The sequence below is a fragment of the Anser brachyrhynchus genome (assembly GCF_964034855.1).
Source record: "Anser brachyrhynchus genome assembly, chromosome: 11".
Lineage (NCBI taxonomy): Eukaryota > Metazoa > Chordata > Aves > Anseriformes > Anatidae > Anser > Anser brachyrhynchus.
Window position 1 is genome coordinate 18,599,754 of NC_137706.1, and position 22,178 is coordinate 18,621,931.

At 39.7% G+C, this 22,178-nt stretch overlaps 1 protein-coding gene across 6 annotated transcripts in view; it reads left to right on the forward strand.

Annotated features, from left to right (window-relative positions):
- Nucleotides 1-22,178, forward strand: part of MEF2A (myocyte enhancer factor 2A) — an 87,994-nt gene that overhangs the window by 1,091 nt on the left and 64,725 nt on the right. The window contains exon 1 of one of the 6 annotated variants that reach the window (XM_080607250.1): nucleotides 35-17,750. The exons of the other annotated variants lie outside the window; for them this stretch is intronic. The gene's annotated coding sequence lies outside the window, so the exon portion shown is untranslated. Of the gene's footprint in view, nucleotides 1-34; nucleotides 17,751-22,178 lie in introns of those variants that run through there. 6 annotated transcript variants of the gene reach the window in all.

Sequence of the window (22,178 nt, forward strand, 5' to 3'; positions counted from 1 at the left end):
TGGAGGAAATATGACAATCTCAGAAGAGGTTTTTTTTTTTTTCTTTTTTTTTTTTTTTTCTCTACGCTCAGCGTAAAAACCATCGTGTCGCTGAGACCGAATATATCAGGAGCGGGAGGGAGGAAGGGGCTTGTGGGAAGCCAAAGAGGCAACAAAAAGGAAAAATTTGTAAATAATAGTAAGACAAAAATATTTGGTATGGAATTGGTAATATACGCTGTTTCTTTAAAACGTTTTTCAGAATCTGGTAAATTTTGATGTAGCATAAGGAAGGCTGTAAGCTTTCAAACTTCATTGTGTTAACTGTCGACACAAAATTGTTAATTATGCAAGTCTTTTGATATTAGGATCTAGAAATCTATATTTTTAATGCCATTTCTGTTGGTTTATCAATAGCTAGCGCTTAAACAACCTGCACAAAAGCTGCAGCAGCTAAATATTCTATCCTGTCTATTTTATTTAAAATGTTTACCTGTACCTCTTGCATGTAAGAAAGCAATCTTTGTTTCTTTTCCTCTCTAAAGAGCTGTTTCCATTTGGGGGAGAACCATGAGATGAGTTTTTAAACTATTTTTTCATTTAGGTGCTAGAAGGTGTGCAAAATCGTAGGGTTTCTTAAAATTACATAATTTAGACAAGTTGCAATGATGGATGTAATTTTAACACTTTGGGTTTCTAAAGGGCGTAACTGCCAAGTGGTATTTTTAAAATTCTGTGCTTGTTGAACTAGCAGTGCAAAAATGAGAGAAGGGGAAAAAAAAATCTTGATATGAAGGTGTCCAAATAGCGGTACCCAGTTAGAGGGTCTTGTGTTTGAGGGCAGTCGGTCTGGAATTTGGGAAGGAAAATACCCTAGTGCCCTTGTTAGTTTTTTTCCCCCTCTGTACTTCTGTTCTAAATGTGCAGTTGACATAGTCCACCAGTAGTAGTAGAAGAGTGTCATCAGTAAAAGGGAAGGATCCTTCAGCGAGAGGGATGGGATCTACTTTGGAGCAATTTTAGCGCAGATGGTAGGCTCTCTTTCTGCCAGCGCAGCCCATCTTAAACCACTTACAATGTCCTAGTATTTCTTCTGTGTTATTTGGGAGGAGGCATTCCTAGATTGTAAACTGTGGAAGAAATATGTTAGTCTTTAGTTTGTACGTTTGTTTGTTTTGCTCCATTGTTTAAGCGTGTATTTAAGAAATTGTAATTATATTTCACGTCTATAAATGAGAGGGTCCATAGAACGCTTTGGGTAAATATGGTTAGGTATCTGGATTTAGGCTACTGTAATTTCACACAACGTTATTTTTTTCCGCTGTGGAAGAGGGGAAGAAGAAATAAATGAACACTGACTGAAAGAAGCTAAGTGAACTGATCTGTGGATTTGAGTCACGTTGGACTAATGATATAGGAAGGACTTGGCTGGATTGAAACTTGAAATAATTCTGGAGAATAAAACGGCTTAGTATGGCAGAAGACCTGTCTTAGTTAGAAACCTTATTTGAGTCGAAGTGAATGCGGTTTACCTTAAATTGGTTACTGTGGGCAGCGAAGCTTTTGCAGGGTTTATTTTAGAAAGTTAGCCAAGTTTCTCAGATAACCTGTTGATGTCATTCTGAGTATTCAGGGCCTAAGTGCTGCTTCAGAGAACTAGAAGCAGCCTGCAAGGCTGTAAACAATGCCATACCTCCTTGCCTCCCTCAGTCCTGCAGGCACAGCAAACGCAGCAGCTGGTTAGTTCTGGCTGTTGTGGAAGTAGTGTCGGACAGCACTGGGAAATGGGGAAACCTGGAGTAGTTTGTGAGCTCAGTTTTTTGCCTGAATAAGAAATATTTCAGTTTTGTAATGTGTGGCTCATTATGCCTTGCATCTGAGATGCTTGTGTGTTTCAGCTTGTTTTTTTTAAAAAACATGTTTTCTAAAAGCGTAAGTCATCACACTTTGTTCACGTTACTAAAACCTGATTTTTTATTTTTAAAGGCCTTAACACCAGGACTTGCTTTTCCTTCTTGCCGAAACCTCCCTTACTTTGCTTTAATTTAAACAGCATGTGCTGACGTAAATGCTGTGTAACTTCTCAATGCACAAAGTGGCTTTATTTTTCACATCTTTTATTTTTGAAAAAGATATTATTTAATGTATTTAATAATTGTGTTCTTAATTGATCACGTGGAACAAAAGTCAGAATCTCAGCCCATGGTAATATGGGGGAGCTCTGGCGTATTGCATTCAGATTTGATTTCTTCAGCTCTGATAAAGGAACCAGAGAAAATAAATGCATCGTTCCTCCTTCATATTTTTTCTTGTATGCTTTGCTGCTAGTGTAGAAAGGCAGATGCACCCGGTATTTGAGTTGAGCAGGCAATATGTTACTGAAGTGGCACTGAGTGGGGGCGTAGTTTAACTCTGTCTCCTATCAGACAAAATGACCTCGCCTTCGGAGCGTTTATTCAGGTTCTGAAATATTTAAATCTAGATGATGTTTTCCCTGAAAGTTTATAAAGTGCTTTTGGTGTCTTGTTCAGCTTGTAAGATTACAGCAAGACATTCTTTCTTTTGCTTTTTTTCCCCAAAGTTGATCCTATTGATCTTCCAGTAAAAAGAGATCAGGCATTTTTTGGGGGGGGTCAGCTAATCAAAATAGATTTTAGATCGTTGATACAGTAGCTAATGAATGAACAAAATGGCCTTACTAAGAGTTAAAGACGGGCTTCTGCTGTGTAACATGACAGTTATACCTCCCCCTGTTAGTTCTGTGCCCTGTGATGGGGAACTAGCTAATAAATACTGCTATGGAGGTTGAAGTTGGTAGTCTGCAGTAGTGCTGCCTGCTTTGTTGTAAAGTAAGCTGATCTAGGTTGCTACCTCTTACACCCCCCTCACCTCATGTGTTCTTGTTTTAACACTTGTTCTTTCAAGTTACCGCTTATGGAAGTGAAAGGGAGGTTTTTATTTTTTCTTTCACGTTCTCCATTTTTTTGATTATGAACGCTCTTGTTTAAACTTATATTTAATGGTTTTGTGAGAAAGTTCCTAAAGAAAAACCTGTTCAAGTTAAATCTGGAAAAATAACCCCCTGAGTTGTCTGCGCTTCCATTTGATACTGAAGGGGAATTACTGTCCTGCAAGAGAGCTCAGTTCCTGAGATTTCTGGCTGGTCTGGTCTCAGAACTTTGATGCAGAGGAATATGGAACCTTTTCTAGAGAAAACACTTGGGTCTTGTTCGCCCCGTGTTGTAACAGTACAGGTGTGCCCGTACGATGAGAAAAAAATACATCCTTCTTAACAAGAGCATGATTAATTGAACTCTCTTTAATGGAATTGACATTATTCCATGAAATTATTGTTTAAGGAATCATTAACATTATTTCATGGAATGTGTATTCGAATTGCTCATGGTGCTTAATTGGGTAGGTGTCCCAGTTATGTTCATCTGTGTCCCTGAAGAGGTTTTCTATTCTGCTGAGGTCCTTATGGACCAACCCAAAGGCTTGAGGGTGCGTTTTGTATTGCTTTGTGCCCAGCAGGGGTTTCGCTAGTAGCTATTAAATATTGTTACAGCCTATTGTAAGCATATTAAGTTAAAAGTAGTGTTAGGAGTTAGCAGCTGAGCACAGTTGTATAAAGGTGATTTAAAGAACTAAATAATGGTGAGAAAAATGTGTTTTCCTTCACTGTAGTGGTTGGAGATACCCTAAAAATGGGGGTGAAATGGGTATATCTTTGCTTTTGATACTTGTATGACAGTGACTAGGGGAGGAGGATTTTTTTCCATTTCCTTTAAATCCCTGCAAGAGTTTTTGAAACTCGGCCTCATTTGAACACCAGATTGCTTCCAGTATTGTAATTTGGGATTGCATGGATTGGACTAAGGCTATTTTTATTGTTTGAAAGCTAGCCGCAGACCTGTGAGGATACATAGGAGTGGATACATTGTCATGATGCATGTACTAATACTTGCAAGCTGTGGTCAGTCTCAATGTTGAGTGCTATACCAATATGCATAGGCCTGATCTTGTTATTTTCTGTGATGATTTATGATGTTTGGAAGGCCAAGGGCAATAAATTATTAAACTTTTAGCTATATAATTACGTAAGCACATCTATAACTGAGCTGTGCTTTGGTCGTGCCGTTAAACATTGCTTTAATGACGAACCTGGCATAGAGAGTTGAGAGAAAGGATTCAGGGGTGATAATTTTGGTATCCCTTACGATGTGTAGGAACACATTGCACATGTAAAAAGATGGGTATGGAAGAACTACAGTTTTAAAAGGAGAGAATAAACAACCAGGTTCAGCCTTTTGAACCTTGAGGGAGGGATGCGTGCATGGGCACACAGTGAGGGGTGTTAAAGTGCAGAACAGGCTTGCCTTGGTGAAGTGTCTGTTAGAGACCACCGAAAGGTGTCAGGGTGAAGTGAGTCTTTTTTTGCTTTGCTCGTGCAAAATTTGTAATACTTAAGGAGGCTGAGAAAGAAGTAGGAATAATAGCAATGAGGGCTTTTCTTTCCTCATGTATCAAAGAAAAGTGACAGTACTTTTAAGCGAGCATCTTTCTACAGATATTTTGAACTGTATTTCGTTGATGGTCTTAGTGGTGTGGAAAACTTCTATAGCATAGCTCAGAAGCATTGAGGTTATCAACATTAAGGATGTCTTTTTTTTGGTATCATTCTTTCACAGCAACTGCCCTCTTCCTGATATGACTGCATGCATCCTGTTTTAAAAACTGTAAGCTGACAAGAATGAGTGCTAGTAAGCTGGTCTGTGTAGCAGTTCAGAAATGGTGCTTTTTCCATTGTGAGCTTTCAAAGCACTGAGTCTGCCAAGAATATTTAAGAAAATTGGATGTTCCCTCGTCACTGTGCTCGTGTTGTGCTGTCACACAGTGAGGGTAATAAACTAAATTTTTGAGCAATTGAATTTTTTTCCTTGAAGGTGTTAAAATTTATGTGTAGTAATATGAGGTTTTAATTGCAAACAGGATGTCTTAAATCTACACTCAGAAGCCACTTTGTTTCAGGGTAAAAGAAGGGAAAGTAAAAGGTATGGCAGGAGATAGAGTATTTCACGTGGTGTGTGCAGAAAGGGAAGTTGCTTTTTCCTATGTTTTTGTGCCTGTAGGCTGTAAATTTATCTTTGTTAGTCTGGGTTGGATGATGCACTTATTAGCTTGGCTAGTCGGCTTTTGGGAGTTAAAGTTTTGGATTGCAGAAGAAGGATTTCCTTTGAGACTCCTTGATACCCTCTCTGTTCTGTTTCTGTCAGAGCACCAGGGCCTTTTTTTTTTTTTTCTTTTCCCTTTTTGGTCCTCTTGTTCTCCTTACCTTTGTTCTTAGCATGCCAAATGGTGGTGTCTTCCTTTTTGTTACTGAAACGTACATCGAGTTGTCTGTTTTGATGTTGGGCTCAGCTATGGAAAAAAGTGCCAGCGGTAAAGGTATCAATGGTTACCACAAAGAAGTGCTAAATTAAAAGAAGTCTGAGGGAAGGAGGCAAAACCATGGCTGGCTGGGGAGAGATGTGGCAGTAGGTGGAGGCAGGTATTCGCTGCATACTGGAGGTGTGGAACGTGGGGTGTTGTGCGGTAACTCTAGTTCGTAACACAAATGCTCTGAAAATTCACAAGGAGTGTGTAGAGCGTGCAGTAACATTGCTGGGTATCAAAGAATAGTTTTCGGTTTTGTGTAGGTGGTTATTGTTGTCTTTGTCACAAATACGGAGACTGCTAACCTGGATTGCTGTCAAAAAGTACTGGGGAGCTATCAACCGAATTAACTGACGTTTTTAGCATATTTTTGCTGTTTGACCAAACCCATGTTACATAACTAACTAGAAATACAGCACGCTTGTTCTTAATGGAGGCCACAGAAAAATTCAAGTTCTTCAGACTTTGTCATGGGTTTACTATGAGCTGAAACGTGAGGGGAGGGTGGCAATGGCAAGAGTTACCATAACATACTCTTGTCAAATAATGTTTTGTTTTCCTTTGAAAAAGAAGCTATTGGTCAATGTTTCTCTATCACTTCATGCTGTTAATTCAGTAGCTTCAAAGAACTGATAAAATGTGATGTTGAAATGATAGAAATTTTTGGATTTAAAGACATAAATGATGGATGTTTGTGAATGCTGGAGTCATTTAGCTCCTTTATGAAAATATAGGGAAAGCCCTTTCAAAGACAAATAATTTGTTCAAGCAATGAAATAGAGCTATGTGAGCTGACCATGTCAAATGCTATCATTGTCTTTCCATGCTGAAAGATGCTCCTGGTGACTCCTAGTTGTTTTGTTTTGTTTTTTTTTTTTTTTACATGCTTATATCTATGTAGGGGACTTGGATTCACAGTGAGGTGAAATCAATCCTGACAGCATGCAGTTCCCCACTAGCTGCTCCTAGTAAATCTGTGTGCAGGTACTTTTGGGTGTGCCCTGTGTGCCAGCCTTCTAGATCAGTGGGTTGCAGTCTTTTTTTCTGTTTGTCTCTTCAGCAAAAGCATAAGGGGAATCTACAGAGTCCTTTAACTGTCAAGTTAAGCCTAACGGTGACATGCTTGCTTTTATAGTTAGCTTTGGAGGCTGGCCTAGATTAGTCTATGAAACCTGTTGTCAAGCGCGTGAGTATTTACAGTGAGCGCTGTTGTGCACTAGCACAAGATGCTTATATAAAAACTTGGACCAGATTCTTTCAGAAAGTAACTGGATATGGTCATTCAAAAGGGGATTGAAATTTTGAGTATGAAGAGGCCCAGGTAAAAAAAAAATATCTGTTTTTAAAAAGGGAGAAAAGGACTTGCCCCGTGTTTATGATCCCAGCCCAAAGTACTGCGTGGTCATGTTAGGAGCCCCTGCAGCACCCTCTGGTGATCCAAACATGCTTGTGCAGCAGTTGGGGTCCTGGCTGAGCTTCCGAATGAGCCTAGCCATCGTGTGTTGGTGCAGGGCTGAAGGACGTGCTTTAGAACAAGCTTGGTCTACAGCCAGCTTGATGCTAGTGATGGGTGCTCTTGGGTTTTGCTGCCTTTTTTTTGTCTTTACCTTCTGATTTTTTGTCTAGGAGGAGACAGAAGTCATTAAAAGATCTGTAGACTGTCTTGGCAATATCGGCTGTAGGCAAGCGTAACGAGTGTGATTTCGTGAGATGAAAGGCTTCCAGCATCATGGCTGTGTTGCTCAGGAGCAAATGCAGCATGGTATGGGGAAGAGGGAAGGATGCAGAGAATGTCTATATTAAAATTGTTATTCTGTATATTACAGCCCATTTTATGTATGATGTTAAAACATGGCCTGCAGAAACTGAAGTTACCTTATTACTTACCCAATATGAAAAGCGCTAAACTTAAATCCAGTCTAAACAAAATAGTAAGGTAGTGGTTTTGCAAGGAACAAAACTTGCAGAACTTTTCATTTTCTTTAGTTTTCAACTCTTCCATTATTCCCTGATTTTCCAGAACTTTCCTTCTGTACAGTGCATTTCTCTTAAATTCGTTATCTTAAATGGCCGCTAGCTGTGGCTGGGCTGGGTAGGGGTGGCTGCTGCCTACCCGAGTGATCCACCAGGAGCTGCTGCCTCTCATGTTGCCGCAGATGAGGTGCTGTGCTTGGGGTGTGTGCAACCGCCAAGTCCAAATCTCTGGAGCATTGCACTAGGTTGAAACTGGCCAAATAAATCAGAAGCTATTAATGAGGAAGAATAGACTGGGCCAAAGGAAATCTTATTTTATTCAACCAAGCTGAAAAAACTGTTGGTGATAGGTCCTTCTTCAAGATTTTACTGCCATTGTTGATAATCCTTTATTCTTAGATAAGTAAACTCTTATTTCTTAGAAGTTTTTATTTGATTTTATGGAAGTAAACTCTTAAAGGTAGGACCACTTCAAACCGTGCCTTTGGTTTCTTATTTTGCCTTGCTTTTAGTGTACTTGATTTGATCTAAATGTCATAGCGGGCTGTGATTCATTCATTCAGCAAAGTTAAATCTTAATAGATCTTCAGTTTGATGATGCCTGCTTAAAAGTATATGGGAGGATGTTAGTAAAGTATATGTGATCTCTTAACCAGAGAGTCTGGTCAGGTTGCCATCTGCAAAATACTGTAATGGTTTGGGGATTTTGAGTGCAAAATAGGATTTGCTTCTTGTGATCTAGAGTTTGAGCTCAATGGCTTGCGATCACTACTGCCTGTCCTCTGTTGCTATTTCCCTTGTCAGACTTTGGACCATAATTGTATACGACGGTTTTACACCAGTTTTGGACAGCAGTTTGCTTTGTTTCTCCGCATGTCCTGGGGATGGGGGTTATGTCCTGAGCAGGAGGTTATTTGCATGAAAGGAAGGCAGAAGACCTGTTTGTCTAGAAACCAGTCAGATTTCTGTTTCTGTGCCACGTGCATAATCACCTCTGCGCTCCTCCTCCCTGCCAAGGAAAAGGAGCAGCTAAGAGGAGGGAAATCTTGTTTTGTTCTTATGAGACATTGATAACTTCATTAAAATCCCCACTCCCCTCACCCCCTGTATGTAAGGCTCATATCTGTGTTTTATTGAGGACTTCAGGGATACTGTTTTTTTAGCATGGTATTTTTAAGGCTGAATTGTTCAGTATCAAAACCTGCCATGGTGTTCCTGAAGGTACTGGCTGACTAGTTCTCAAAAGACGTTTCAACCTGCTTTTCCATCATACATTCTTCTGATGAAATGTTAATGAGAAGATGATCAGATAAACTTCTTGAAAACCTGGTACAACATACTCATCAGCTAAGGATTCTTCTTCGGATCTGTTTCATTTAAGGCATCTATATTTGTTTCTGTAGCTGTCTTGCATGAGTGAGATAATGCCTATGAGCAAGCCACAGAGATCGTGGTATGCTGTTCTTCTAAGGCTTGGATTACTAATTTTCTGAAGGCCTAACGAACAACAGCCCTTCATGTGAAGATTCTTTTGTGCCTGTTAAATCTGCTAGAAGCAGAATAAATTAAGTATTTGGATATCTAAAGTCACTCTCCCAGCTACAATTCTATGTTCCTATCTGATGAGGAGTCCTCCAGGCTTCTTATCTTCAGTAGCTGAGATCACAGTTTTTGCCTCTGACCTATCTGTACTTTACTGCTTTTAATTTTTCATGGTCTCGTCTCTTTTAATCATAATGGCTTATAACGTGCTGCACTGGCATAATTAGTTTATCCTAAAACAGTCTGATCTGTTAGCAGTGTTGGACCAGGAAAGAGACAGCCAGCCCAGCAGTCATCAGGCACTCAAGGGTACATCAGCATTTGGGCCACAGGGGAGGAAGGAAGGAGTAGGTGAGAGTCTTTCAAAGCTGCAGTGGGGTCCTGAATGTGAATGTTTCAGCCCACCTGTGTATTTACAGATGGTTTTCTTCAGGACTTTGTGATGACAGGTAAAGTAACTAGAAAGGATCATTTTAAAAATTGTTTCAACAAAGATACAAGCGATGTAGAATTTAATAGAAAGACCAGTTCCTCAGATATCCCTTTGCTTAGGTTGTTTTTTGTATATGTAGCTTGCTTTATCAACTCTTACACTTGAGAGGGAGTGAGCCTTTCTAATCTTAGCTCAAATGCTTTCTTGTATTGGAGTTATAAGTATTTCTGGTCTCAGACCTTTAAATTTTGAAGTATCCCACCATTAATGTATCAGCTTACCTGGGACTATGTATCCAAGTTGGATTGCCTTATACAATTCTTAGCTTGCCTTTTCCATTAAAATCTCCTTACAAAGACAGATTCGGGCAAGGAAACACGGCTGTTGTAGTTATATTGATTCTGAAAGATAAAGTAAGCATTTAAAATGCATGCTTTTGGAAGAGCTTGTGCCGCAATTGTCTTTGTAGTTGCTACATTATTCGAGGGATTAGAATACTTTTTTCTTATTGTTATGTAGGGGAAGGAACTTGATATGAAATACATTGAAGATGCTGTTTGTCATGTGCTTTATTTCATGATTTCTGGAATGTGTTTAATTTTGATCTCTATAGAAGAATACCTCTTTTTCTGAAGTTGAGAAAAAGCAAGATTACGTGCCAAGTTGCCCAGCTTTTTGTTGATTAAAATCTGATTTCAGCTCTTAGTGTGATACACGTAGTCATTTGGTTAAATGCTTAGATCCTTACTAGCTGATGTTGGGGAAACAAACACTGGCGGCTCTGGACTGAAAGTAGAAAATGTTCCATTATTTCAGCATGTAAAATGATTTTTATGGAGCGTTTGTTCTGCTTTTGGATTGATAAATCTGCACTGACAAGTTTGGGTCCTGATTTTTGATCTCAGGCCCTGTAACAAAACTTGTAGAAATGCTTTCTGAGGTTGCAGTTGAATTTGTACTTGCTACCTGGGCTCTCGTTGAAAGACAAACTTGGACTATAACAAGCAACTAAAAAAAATCCACCTGGAAGTGAAACTCAAACATTATTAGGAGAATTTGGTTTACTACTACTGACCATGTGACAGGTAAATTTGATACAGTATTTTCCACCCAGGAAGTGAGAAAAATGGTTTTAAACACTATTGTGTGCGTTGAAGTCTTGTGCGTGCTGCAAGATTGTTTGAGGTTTTCCTGTAAATTGCAGCAACTTGAGAAGTCTTGAAGGTAGTTTATTTGTAAACTAGCTCAGTTTTATTTTGCTGGCGTTGCTGGCAGTCTGCTGTATACAGATAGTTACAGTAAATCTAAAGATTGGGAGGTGGAACTCACTTGCTTTTCTTCCTGGTATGGCTATACTTCACAAAAGCTTGGGATGGCCATCATGTTAATATGGTTCAGTTAGGTAGAAACAAAATTGTTCTGGTTACACTTCTAGACCAGATTAGGTGAAGTCAGCTTGGTCTGTGAATTTAGTACATCTTTTGAAATGTTTGGTTTCTTTTTTCACATTTCATTGTTTCTCCTACAGTCATTAACTGTAATTACAGTGAGATTGCAGTGAACTTGTTTCACTGTTGTGGCTAAACCCTTGGTCGCAATGATGTAGGTGGTAGAGATCCTTGTCCTGTATTCTTTCTACAGTGTTTCCTTGTGCCTGTTACATCTACAATGAAAATGCTGTAAGCTGTCCTCATTGCCTGTGTGCTTGTTCCTTGTTACAGTATTAATGTGTGTGTCTTGGAAGGATTAGTACAGAGATTGTTAGAAGAGGAAGTCTAGCACAGAAACGCATCCTTTAGACTACTTGAAACATTGGAGAATTCTGACAGGGTTCCCATGGTAGTGAATGTGTTTTCTTCTAAACACATTAGTCAGATCTTGCTGTTGTCTTCCTTATAATGCAGCATGTTGGCTGTATTATAGTCAAGATACAAGTTGCCTTAGCAAAAACTTCTAGAGCTGTGTTTAAAAAAAGTGTAAAGCTGTGTTTGGCAAAAAAAAAAAAAAAAAAAAAGCTAACAGGTTGTAGTGGTCCCTCTGTATGTGTGTACAGAACTTTCTTCCCTTCTGTGGATTAGAAAGCTTACTTGAGTGGCAGTCTTTGTCTTTATTCTCTGCTGTACTACCATATTATAATTGTCTAACTCTTATTTTAGGGAGACAATATGAGCACAGCAAGTAATTTATCTGAGTGATACCTGATTGGATTAGCATTGGTTAGAGAACGTCTCTACAATCCTGCATTGCACAACTGTACATGTCTGTGAGAGAGCTGCAGTAAATAATGAACTCAGCTCTTCAATCTAACGCATGTAGCTCCAGATCCGTACTTTCACTGCCACTCTTAATTTCCGGAATGCCCCAGTGTGTTGAGATGCTCTCCTGGATTTCCAGGGTGGGAGCACAAGTGCAGGGAGCACAGGCGGTGTGCTGGTGGCCAAGGGGCAGGCACCAGGGGAGTGGTGCGTCCGGTAGGTCTGTGCCGTGTGCTCAGACATGTTACAGGCTCACAGGCCTTATCTGCATTTCGTGCACAGCAGCTTCCTTGGCTTATCTTAATAATGCTCACATTTGAAAGACTTGCTGAGCTACTCTGCTCGAGAACGTATGATGGGAAAAATATTACTAATTAGATCTGTCTTTAAGATTAGAAACCAAATTCAGGAAAATAGTCTTTTAGTCTGTTTAGCTAGAATTGCTCAGATCCCCTCCTAGATCAAAGGTAAAGCTATATTGTGATTAAAGGTGTGACTGCAATTTGTGTAGATAAATGTATGCAGGCTACCTTTAAACTAGTTAGTTTAGTGTTGCTGTGCAAGTCAATGACATGTTAGGATACCCACGGAGAGAAAGTATTTGCTTTGTTTTTATCCCTGCTGCTTAAAAATCCACGGTGTCACAAAGTGCTCTTAATTGTAGTCCCTAAAGAGGACAAAGCTGTTTCTTAATGGAGAACGTTTCTTAAGAGTTGAATTTGTCATCTGTTAAGTGTTTGAGAGACTGAGTACGTTCAATTATGACTATTTGCGAGTGAGAAGTGGGTGGCAATGCACCTGCATTTGGAGGGGGGCATGTCTTATCACATGGTCTCGTGTGGTTTGTAGCTGTGAATTCCTGTTTCAGCTCTTGTTCACATCTTTAGCAGAAAATTACTGAAACTGATACATTCCAGTAAAACAAGTGACAGCCAGCACCAACCAACTTTTACTTTGTTTCCTTATTAAATGTGGTTTGGTCATTTTCTTGTGTTGGGAATGTATGATTCTCAAGGTTCTTGATTTAGCAGAAACTGCTTTATAAAATGTCCATCGAAGTTGACATAAAATGCCTTCTAGAGTAGGCTTGAAACTCTTTAATTGTTATAGCAAATTTACATCAGTCTTTTTTTTTTAAAGTAACACTTTTTTTCCTTATATGCTTTATTTAGACAATTAGATTAAAATGAAGTTTGTGGCTTTCAGTAAAACTTGTAGCTCGAGAATCTGTCTGTACTCCGGATCGATGCTTCTGCTGAGAGAAGAAAGCTTTGGCTCAGTCGGCCCTCACAAATCATGAGAGCTGGTGAGCTCGGGGTTTTGGTTCACTTAGGACTCTGTGACAGAGGCTTCTGTAGAGCACGTCCAGATCTTGTGGCGCTGATAGCGGTTAGCTGCTGGTGGTAGTTCTACTGTGTTGTTGTTAGACCTGACCGAGTGGGTGCCTGGCTCTGAGAGGTCTCAGTTTTAACTGTGGGGCTTAATTCTGCAGAGCAGAACTTCCATTGGCTCCTTAGGGAAAAATATGGAAAATAAAATAATTTTCCAGTGAGTGCTGTGTTTTACCATTTGTTCTCAGTTCTTTAGCTGATACCTGTAGGTTAAATTACAAGTTTCAATTGTTGTCTGGAGGACTTTGCTAGGCAGTTGTTTTAGCAGCAAATGTTACTTTTATTGCCAAACCTTGCTTTGCTTGAGTGTTTAATTGTGGAGGAAATGTAAGATTGGTGCTTTGCCTTGCCATTGAACATGGTTGATTGCTTTCTGACCCTGGTGCAAATACCTTAAGCCTTGTCTCCCTGCCTAGGTGCAGGTTAACAATCTCCAGTCCTGTTCTGCCCTGTCACGCGGACAAGGAACCGTATTTTGAAGAGAAGAGGTGGCGTGCCGTGTGATACGGCTAAAATGAAGTCACGTAACCAATTGAAGCTATGTGGGGTGTGACTTGGTGTGAGGATTTGGAAGAGTGAATATTTCAGACTTCAGCTGTGTATTCCTTCTAATCTTTGTTGTTTTTTTTGTTTGTTTGGTTGTTTTTTTTGAGAGAGAGAGATGCAAGCAGACCAGAAGTATTTGAGTCCCAACTTTTCTGCCCTTCTCTGCTTTTTCTGTAGCTTTCATTCATTTCATTTCCCAGTGGGTAGATAAAAGTTTTCTGTTAGACTTATCTAGTAAATCTGATCTACTCTCAGTAACTATCTTTTTTTTTATTTTCATAATATCTTCCCTTCTCCTTCTGATTTATCATGTAATGCTCTCAAGAATACAGTTTCAGATCGGTCAGCTGCATATATCACATGAACAGGGCTTTATTCCTTGTTTCCACTTTGTGTCTGGAAAAGTCTGTGTTCCCAAACTGACCAATTAAATATCAATTCTTTCAGGAAATATAACACTGTGATCTTAAAATCTGCATAGTTTCACATTTTCTATGTCATGTTTTTATTGTTAATCTTGTTTAGGTAGATTTTGATTTCTGTTGTTGCTTTTTGTTTGTTTTCTGAAATAAGAGTGAACTGTAACACATCAAATAGTTGCAGATAATTTAATGCCAAGTCTCCACCAAGGTCAGCATTTTTAAAATATTTTGTGTAATACTGAGCATTGTTCTTAGTCAAAACATGGTTCAAATGATCTGTAGAACCTTAATATTATTTGCTTGCAGTAGAAACATTTGTATTTCAGTGCTTACTGTATTGGTGAAATACCAGGTATCAAACTTCTGAATGTGTTGTATACTTGTAAAGTGCCATTACATCATCGTTGTTCTGTAGTGCTGTGACTTTCTAATAGTCGGTCAGAGTGGTATGTAATTCTGAAATCATCAGGATGGAAATAAGTTTTCAAATATCACATAATGCCAAAATGGGTTCAAGCCTGATGCAATTAAAGTGATCGCTTAAATATCTGAGTAGTAACAAGTCAAGTGCCAGGTCTAGCAGGAAGCAGACAATGGGACCCTAATGGGCTAGGCTTGCCTTTTTGACGGTTACAAGGAGGTGAACCACAGTTCTTGAAAAAAGTGGGTTTTTTTTTTTTTCCTTTGCAACAACACTTTGTGCTCCCGTGGGTAGGGTGTGGGGACTTCTTACCACCAGCTGCACAGTGCCCAGGTGGCCCAGATTGGGTATTCAAGCTATCAGGTGGAACGCTGCCCTGTACCAGTGCTTAGTCAACATGGTGCTACTTGACCACATAAAGAATCTTAATCATGCTTATGTGTGGCGTGAAGTAAATACAGGTTCTCCATGTAGTTAGTACAAGTGTTTCTCCTGGCTCATTAAAAAAATCCTTCCTGCTTTACAGAGGTGATGTGGTGCCTCCAGCATGGTCCCTTAGGCATTGTGTTATTTTTGAAGAATGTGAAGTGAGATGTACCTCAGTATGGTGTTGTAATCCTAAACTTTATAAAGCGTGAAAGCGATAACATGAACTTTTATATTTATTAATTTTACTGAAGTTGTAATGTCAGAAGGAAACCCAGTCAGTGTGTTGGGACCATGCCGTAAACTTGAGCTAGTTTGGTTTATAACCATTGAGTGAGTGAAATTGCAAAGGTACTAATATTTCTCTTCTGTAAAAACGTGATGTACTGTATCTCTGCCACTGTATTATTTGATAAACTGCTGCTTCATTAGTCTCTGCAGACTAATTTAAGGAACTACTCAGATTGCATAATGAGCAATCATTAAAATATCATCTACTCAAAATCCAGCTATTTATCACGGCATAGCTGTAGGTTTGCCTCCCTTTATGTTAGCTTGACCTGCCCAGGGCATACTTCCAGGTGTCCTCCTGACAGCGGGGAGAACCAGGGATGTCTGAACCATCTTGTGGAGTTACTGCTCGAGTGGAACAGCTCCAGATGTGCTCATAGCATGCAGCAAACATACAGTTACACCTGAAGTAGGTACAGGAGATAACTTTAAACTAGCCACCATGGATGTGGTTTCGTTAGCAACAGTCTGAGATTTCCGTACGTGAGCTAGTGGCCTAAATATTTACGCAAAGGTCTGGATGTTCTCCCCTGCCTCCAGCTTCAGCGCTGAAGCTTATTGTGATTACACTGTTAGCGATGAGTATATGAGTTGAGGGAGTTAGGCTTTCCTCTGTGCTTCCGTAAAGGAAAGGATTAATGTGAATACAGCAGAATACAGATACTTTTCTAATCTGTTTTGAGCTCTGTGATCAAATCTATTTCCGTTTCATTTTGGCTTTCTCCGAGGCAGTGGGCTGCAGCAATGAACCATGATATCTGAGGTGCCCCCTGTGTTAGTTCCTGGGCAGCTTTTAGAAGAGGTTGCCTTCCTTTGCCCATTGGGCTGGCATTCGCCATGGTATCAGTTCTTGTGGTATGACATAGCAAAGTGTAGCGACAGAGGTTGATTAAATATTTGAAGTGTGCACTCAGTTTTGACAACTCAGATTTGTTTGCACTTGTTATATGCCAATGTGTGTATATTTATATGTCAATATATGTAGTGACAATGTGTGTCTATATATCAATATCTTTTGTAGAGAACATCTGCTATGAAATTGTTAGAACAGCATGCCATGAAGCTTATTATGTGTTCTAGTAGCTTTTGTGTACCCAGTTGATTTAATAAACCACTAAAACATTTCGAATGTAGTTAAATGTCTTATCTGGTTAATAACGTGTCCAGTTCTGAATTCAATCCATCTTCTATGTCATGCATTATGGACTAGAATCTTGTAACTTTTTCCTTAAATTTGTTTAGTGAAAGAGTGAAAGACAAAGCAATTAGTCTTTGGAGTCTTGAATGTTAAAACCTCCTAATATAAATAATGAATGTGAGGGTTACATGTGTGTTCTCAAGCAGTGAGTGGGTTATGGTAGCACTGGCACACTTAGTGCTCGGTTGGCATAGCTTTTCCCTTTGGATGATAGTTTGGAATGTGCGGTCTCTTTGTATATTTGCTGTAGCAGAGCTAAACTCTAATGTCACTTGCAGGAGAAATTTAATACAAGGGGCCTGTACAGAACCGAGCTGCTGCCATGATAGCATGTGGTATATTTAGCATGCATGTGTCTAGTAACTGTGTAACTTATGCATGTGAATGAAACAGAAATTCTCAGCAGTTATTTCCCTAATTATTTTCAGAGTTCTGTTAATTAAATAAAATGTTATCAGACTATGACTCAGTTTTCAACTGAGAAGTAACCAGCCGAGGGATCTGGAATGCTGAAGCCTTGTATTCTTATCTGCAGAAAACAGGAGTCAGAATTCAAAAATACTTGGAATTTTTTAAACCACCTTCATTTTAGGAGTATTTTGTTTGGATTTAGGCTCTTAGGATTCACCATTTTCTGCTGCCACGATGACTGAAGATTAATTTTTAAATGAAATATGAAAATAATGTGATTCTTAGGTGCTTAATCTATAAGAAAAGCTACAAATTGTGAATTCTCACAATGCCGTGATACTGTCAGAATTTCTTAGTGGTATCTGTGCTTAAAAGTTAATGTGTCATATACATTCTTTGCACATTTAACAGGTAGCCATTTAGGACATGGTGCTGGGAAGAGTGGCACATATAAATCCACTATCAGGACAGTGTAGCAAGGCAGATAATCTCTTCAATGCCACATAATCTCTCTGGTAGAGAATCCTTGTAAAATTTAATGCCAACTTTTTGGCTGGTGTGGTGCTGAAAGTGTGATATTGATGTTGGTTTACTGTTTAAGGTTTTTTGATGTCTTATTCTGTGTGGAAAGAGTGAGCTGGCTTGCATGTTGTGCCCAGTTTGTTGCGCGATACCATTTAGCATGCAGCAGCAAGGTTCTTCTTGCACTTCGAGAATGGGCCCAGATGAATAAAAATGTCCTAGGCTGGCTCCAAGCCCCAGAGTGCAGTTTTAATACTGAATGTGAGACAATTTCTAATGACCCATAGCTAAGGGATTTACTTAACCTCAGAGCTGCCTAATTGCATTCTGCAGGCTTCAAGTTTCAAGTGGGTTTAGAGTGCTTCGGGAGCTCCTTTCTTCTTCGTGTCCAGTGGTCACACACAATGCCTCGAATCTCTCGCCAGCAAGACTTGGCCAAAAGCATGAGAAATGAGTGGCTCCACGTCCCCCCGCTGTGAATTAAATTGTACATCTTCCAGCTGGTAACTTCTTTTTCCCACCGTTTCCTGTTGAAAAGACTGTAGGCACTTTCTTCCAGCTAGCAGGTGGTTGAAGTGTGTGGGGTTTTTTAATGGCACTTCTCTAGACTCACTGTCATTACAGACTAGTAAGCTCCTTCAGTTTGAAGATCAAGTTCCCTAGGTTTGGTAGGTACCGCATTAAGAAAAATTAGAAGGAAGCCCGGTAGACTTTCTTTTGAGTATTTTAATACTGCTTTACTATGTGTGCTATTAAACAGCCTTAAACAGAGCAGAAAACTGAAATTATCCCTTAATGTAGCAAAACAGTGTTATGCTCTCAAGTGTAGAGCTGTGTACCTTAGCATCCATGCTGTTTCCTAGGCCTCCATAATACAATTGTTGGAAGCCAAGGTTGGTGTTCTTAAGTGCTTCAAAATATCAAAATTCCTCTCACCCAAGGCTCCTGAATTAACTGCATATGAAATCAACAGTGACCCCTTAGATTTGACGTTTTGTTTTTCACAGCATTAAAGCATTTCCATAGCAGTCTGGATCTGCGATGCTGCAGAAGCAGCAGTGATAATGCAGATCTCTGTCCAAGGTTGTCATTTGTTTGTAGTGGGTTTATCAGTGCTACTGACAAATGTTTATTAATTTCAGTTTTGTGATTTTTTTAGCTTGCTTTTTCTTGTGGCTCTTGCAAATAAATTGCGGTTACAAGAACTGAGTCTCGTGCTTAATTGATTTTGCTTTCAGAGAGCCAAAGAATACCATGTTCTTCCTTGAAGTATCTTCCCTTAAAATGAAGCTTGGACAGTGAATGGGAACTGGTTTCTTTTTAATGTCTGCTTGAATCTACTAAATTAAAACAAACATGCCAACATGTCCATTTCTTTGTTCTACACTTGGTGACATCAAATTGGATAAAATACCACAGATAAACTTAGTGTTAACTCTTTCTCCTGACATCCTTCGTCATGTTTGTCCTTTGCTTTTGGGGATTTCCTGTTCTCCGTAGTGCCTTTCTTCAAACTGTATGGACTGAGCATCTCCCCTGAAGCTGACTGGGATTTGCTTCAAAACAGAACCAACGGCGAGGTTTGGTAGCTGTCTCACCTCCACATGTGAAGCCTGTAGGGAATGTTCCCATCCTGGTCAGGAATATTTTGACTTCAGAGGGCAGCCATTAGAATCAAATGAGAGTCTGAGTCTGAGGATTCACTAGGTAAACTAAATACTTACTGTCCGTGCCCAAATTGACGGCTTGCAAATACTGCAGTTGGACTGACGTGGTAGCATGGAAGCCTGAAAGCAGAAATCTTAGTGTTCTCTGCTTGAACCGAACCTCCGTGCACTGCTGCTTTCTAGATGCTCCACACCAGAGCAATAAAACCACTCTCGTGCGTACGTATTGGTTAATGAGCCGTGCATTTATGGCAGTCTTCAGATTTCATAGGGTACTTTTTCTAATGTGGAATTTGCGTTTGTTGAGCAAGTGAGGCGTACAATGGGAAGTGCCTGTCATCTAAAAAGGCTTGCTAATCAGGTACTGCTATCAAAATGAGATATCTTCAGTGTTAGACAAAGAGCAAAGAAAATCTTCAGGAAGCCAGAAAGAGAAATCTTCACGAGTATTGGTTCAAGTTACCTGTTAAGATTGGTGTCTACTCAAAGTTGGAGGGTGAGCTTGTCTTCTTTCTTATCTTCCCTTGGAAATCAGGCAAATGCTTATAGCATTGAGTCTGCCCCTGCACCCATCAGAGCTGTGCGGTGGGGAGGACAGTGGCACTGCGTGCTGATGGATTCGTACAAACATACAGCATGATCTTAGATGTGTTTGTGCAGGGTTAAAAATCTGTTTGCTTCAGGTGAAGTCAGAAGCAGAAGCTTTGAGAACTGGGTTAGACTTTTTTTTTTTCTTGTTGCAGGACAGATAAAACACAACATTTTGTATTTTTACTAAGAATTCTTTGTTTTAAATCTCAGTTTAAAATCTATTTAACTTGGCTGCAGGATGATACGTAGCTGAAAAGAAGCTATTAGTCTGCAGTTTGTCTGCGCTGCAGTGTAAGATGCTGGAAAGTTAGCTTTCTCTGGTGTGAAGACAGAGAGACTGAGTTTTGTAGTCTCGTGTTTTTTTTTTTCTTTCCTTCCTTTATGCAAACTGTCTTTATTTACTTAAAACTTCTGTAGTCCAGCCTCAGGAATAGAAGATACCTGAGATGAGAGCTGAGAGAAAAGTAGAACTCAGTCACCAACACAATTTCTGAATTGAACCCAATTTTATTAATTCTTTCTTCCATTTTATCTTGTATCTTGTAATTCAGTACTGGGTTTTCCCTCGTATTTGTGATGAATTGACTGTTCAGTTTTCGATAAGCGGTGTGTGGCCTCATGTAAAACTTGAGAAGCATCGGAGAGAATGAGTGGGGCTGTGTAAGAACAGGGAAGGATGGAACTGAATAACCACAAGGTTTTTGCTGTATGCTTTGTAGCCAGTCAGTTCTGTATCACGGTCTGTGTTGCAATGGGATTTAAGAGCTAAGTTAAAGGATTCAGAGTCATGTATGAAAGCAGGTATGTTTGAAGGTACTCCAGTCTTAGAGGGGTAAATGTGCTTTAAATACAGACAAAGGCAGCAGCGATAGCGATGCACATATAAGGCCCTGGTTATACTGCCCCTTCTAGGATCTGTCTTTGCTGATGCAAGTGAAATTGGAGCCTGAGCACTGGTATCTCTGCTGTTTGCCAGCTAGCTGTCAATATTTATTGCTTCAGCTGCTGCAAGGCTTCAAGTCAGCATGTAAAAGGTTTTCATGTCCTAAAGGCCAGGAGAACTCAACCTTACTGTATGTTGTTTTTTTTTTCTTTTAGGATTTAACATTTCTTACAGGAAAAATGGACTTAAGTGTGATGTTTCTAAGCAGGTTCTTGAAATTTGCATTTAAACTGCATGGCAGTTGGCTGTGGTTCTCCCTTTATATCCCCACAACTCCATATAATCATGTGTTGGCAGAAGATTTACTTAGAATGAATAAAATAAGATGCTGTAAAATAATACATGTAGCATCTGATTTTGGTATATAGAATCCACTTTCATGAATACATTTAATACGTGGGATTTTTTTTCTTGGGTGAATTACTGTGTAGTTTTTCGTGGAGATGAGGTGCTTTATTGTCATACCAGGATGGAATGGAAGAGCACCAATTCCTCTTCATGCACTCCAGTGATACTATTAGAACAACAACAAAACATTTCTGTGCCTTAATAAGTCTTATCGCTTCACATGCAGGAATTTAACATCATTTTAACCACTCGCTGCTCCAAGCTCAGAGATTGCCTTAAGTCTCTGACCTTGCCCACGGCAGACTTTCACATAGCCACCTCCCAGGACTACAGGCAGCGTTGGGAGTTTTGTAGTGGCATGCAACGTCTCTTACCAAAATAAGATACTGCGGTTAACGTTTACTGTAGCAGGTTCAAGTAATACCTAGAAGCAAAGTCATCTTTGTTCAACTTCTACATATTTGCTTTACAACCCAAATGAACTCTCTGGGCCTCTTTGCTAGTTTTTTGTCAGAGATGAACAAGCAGATAGGATGGATGGAAGGGATCCAGCAGTGTGTGTGAAATGGGTACTGTTTTTCTGTAATTTTCCTTGCAGATTTAAATCGTTGATGCAATAACTATATGTTGAAATGTCCACTTTGACTATCTAATAGTGCAAGAGACCACAGCTCGTCATGCAGTCTTCCTTCAGAAGTGGTTCTCAGGGCTGCTTGCTGGCATTTCTGGCAGTTTCTTTGATAGGATAATTTTGATTTCCTTTTCTAAAATCAGGACAGTAAGCTGTGTGATAGTTCTTACTTAATTTTTAATGCCTAATGGTGGATCTCAATGTTGAGCTGTATTTGTAGTCTGTGATCCCTGGGTGATCCTTGTTACCACCAGGTCAGGGCAGGCATTATATCGAGCAGTACTTGGCTGACGAAGTGGTGAAGACAGAGGTGTCTCCCTTGCAGTTTGAAAAAGCTTGCATTTGCATCTAATGCTGCTTGTGCGCATTAATTGAATATCCTTGTTTTAATGGAAGGGGTTTTCAATGAGGAGACTCTGTGATAATCTGAGCCTGTCTAGGCTTCACCCCCAGCTTTTGGCTACTTAATGTAATTGCAAATATGCCAGTCACTATACATTAGATCCAGCTTGTGTGGTGTCTTACTTTTCTTACTACTCCTGCCCTTGGTTAAGTTCTCAGTGATGTAGTTTATCAGAAGGCTTTGTATATTTACATACGGATAACTGAATTGATCCTTGGTTGGGACCTCAATCAAATCTGTCTGGGCATTCACTTAAACTTCTGCCAGCTCTTATCTTCTCATTCAGGCCTTTTTAGTGGCTCTTCTTATTTTGGCTGTTGGGATTGGGTAGGTCTTGTATGTAGGATT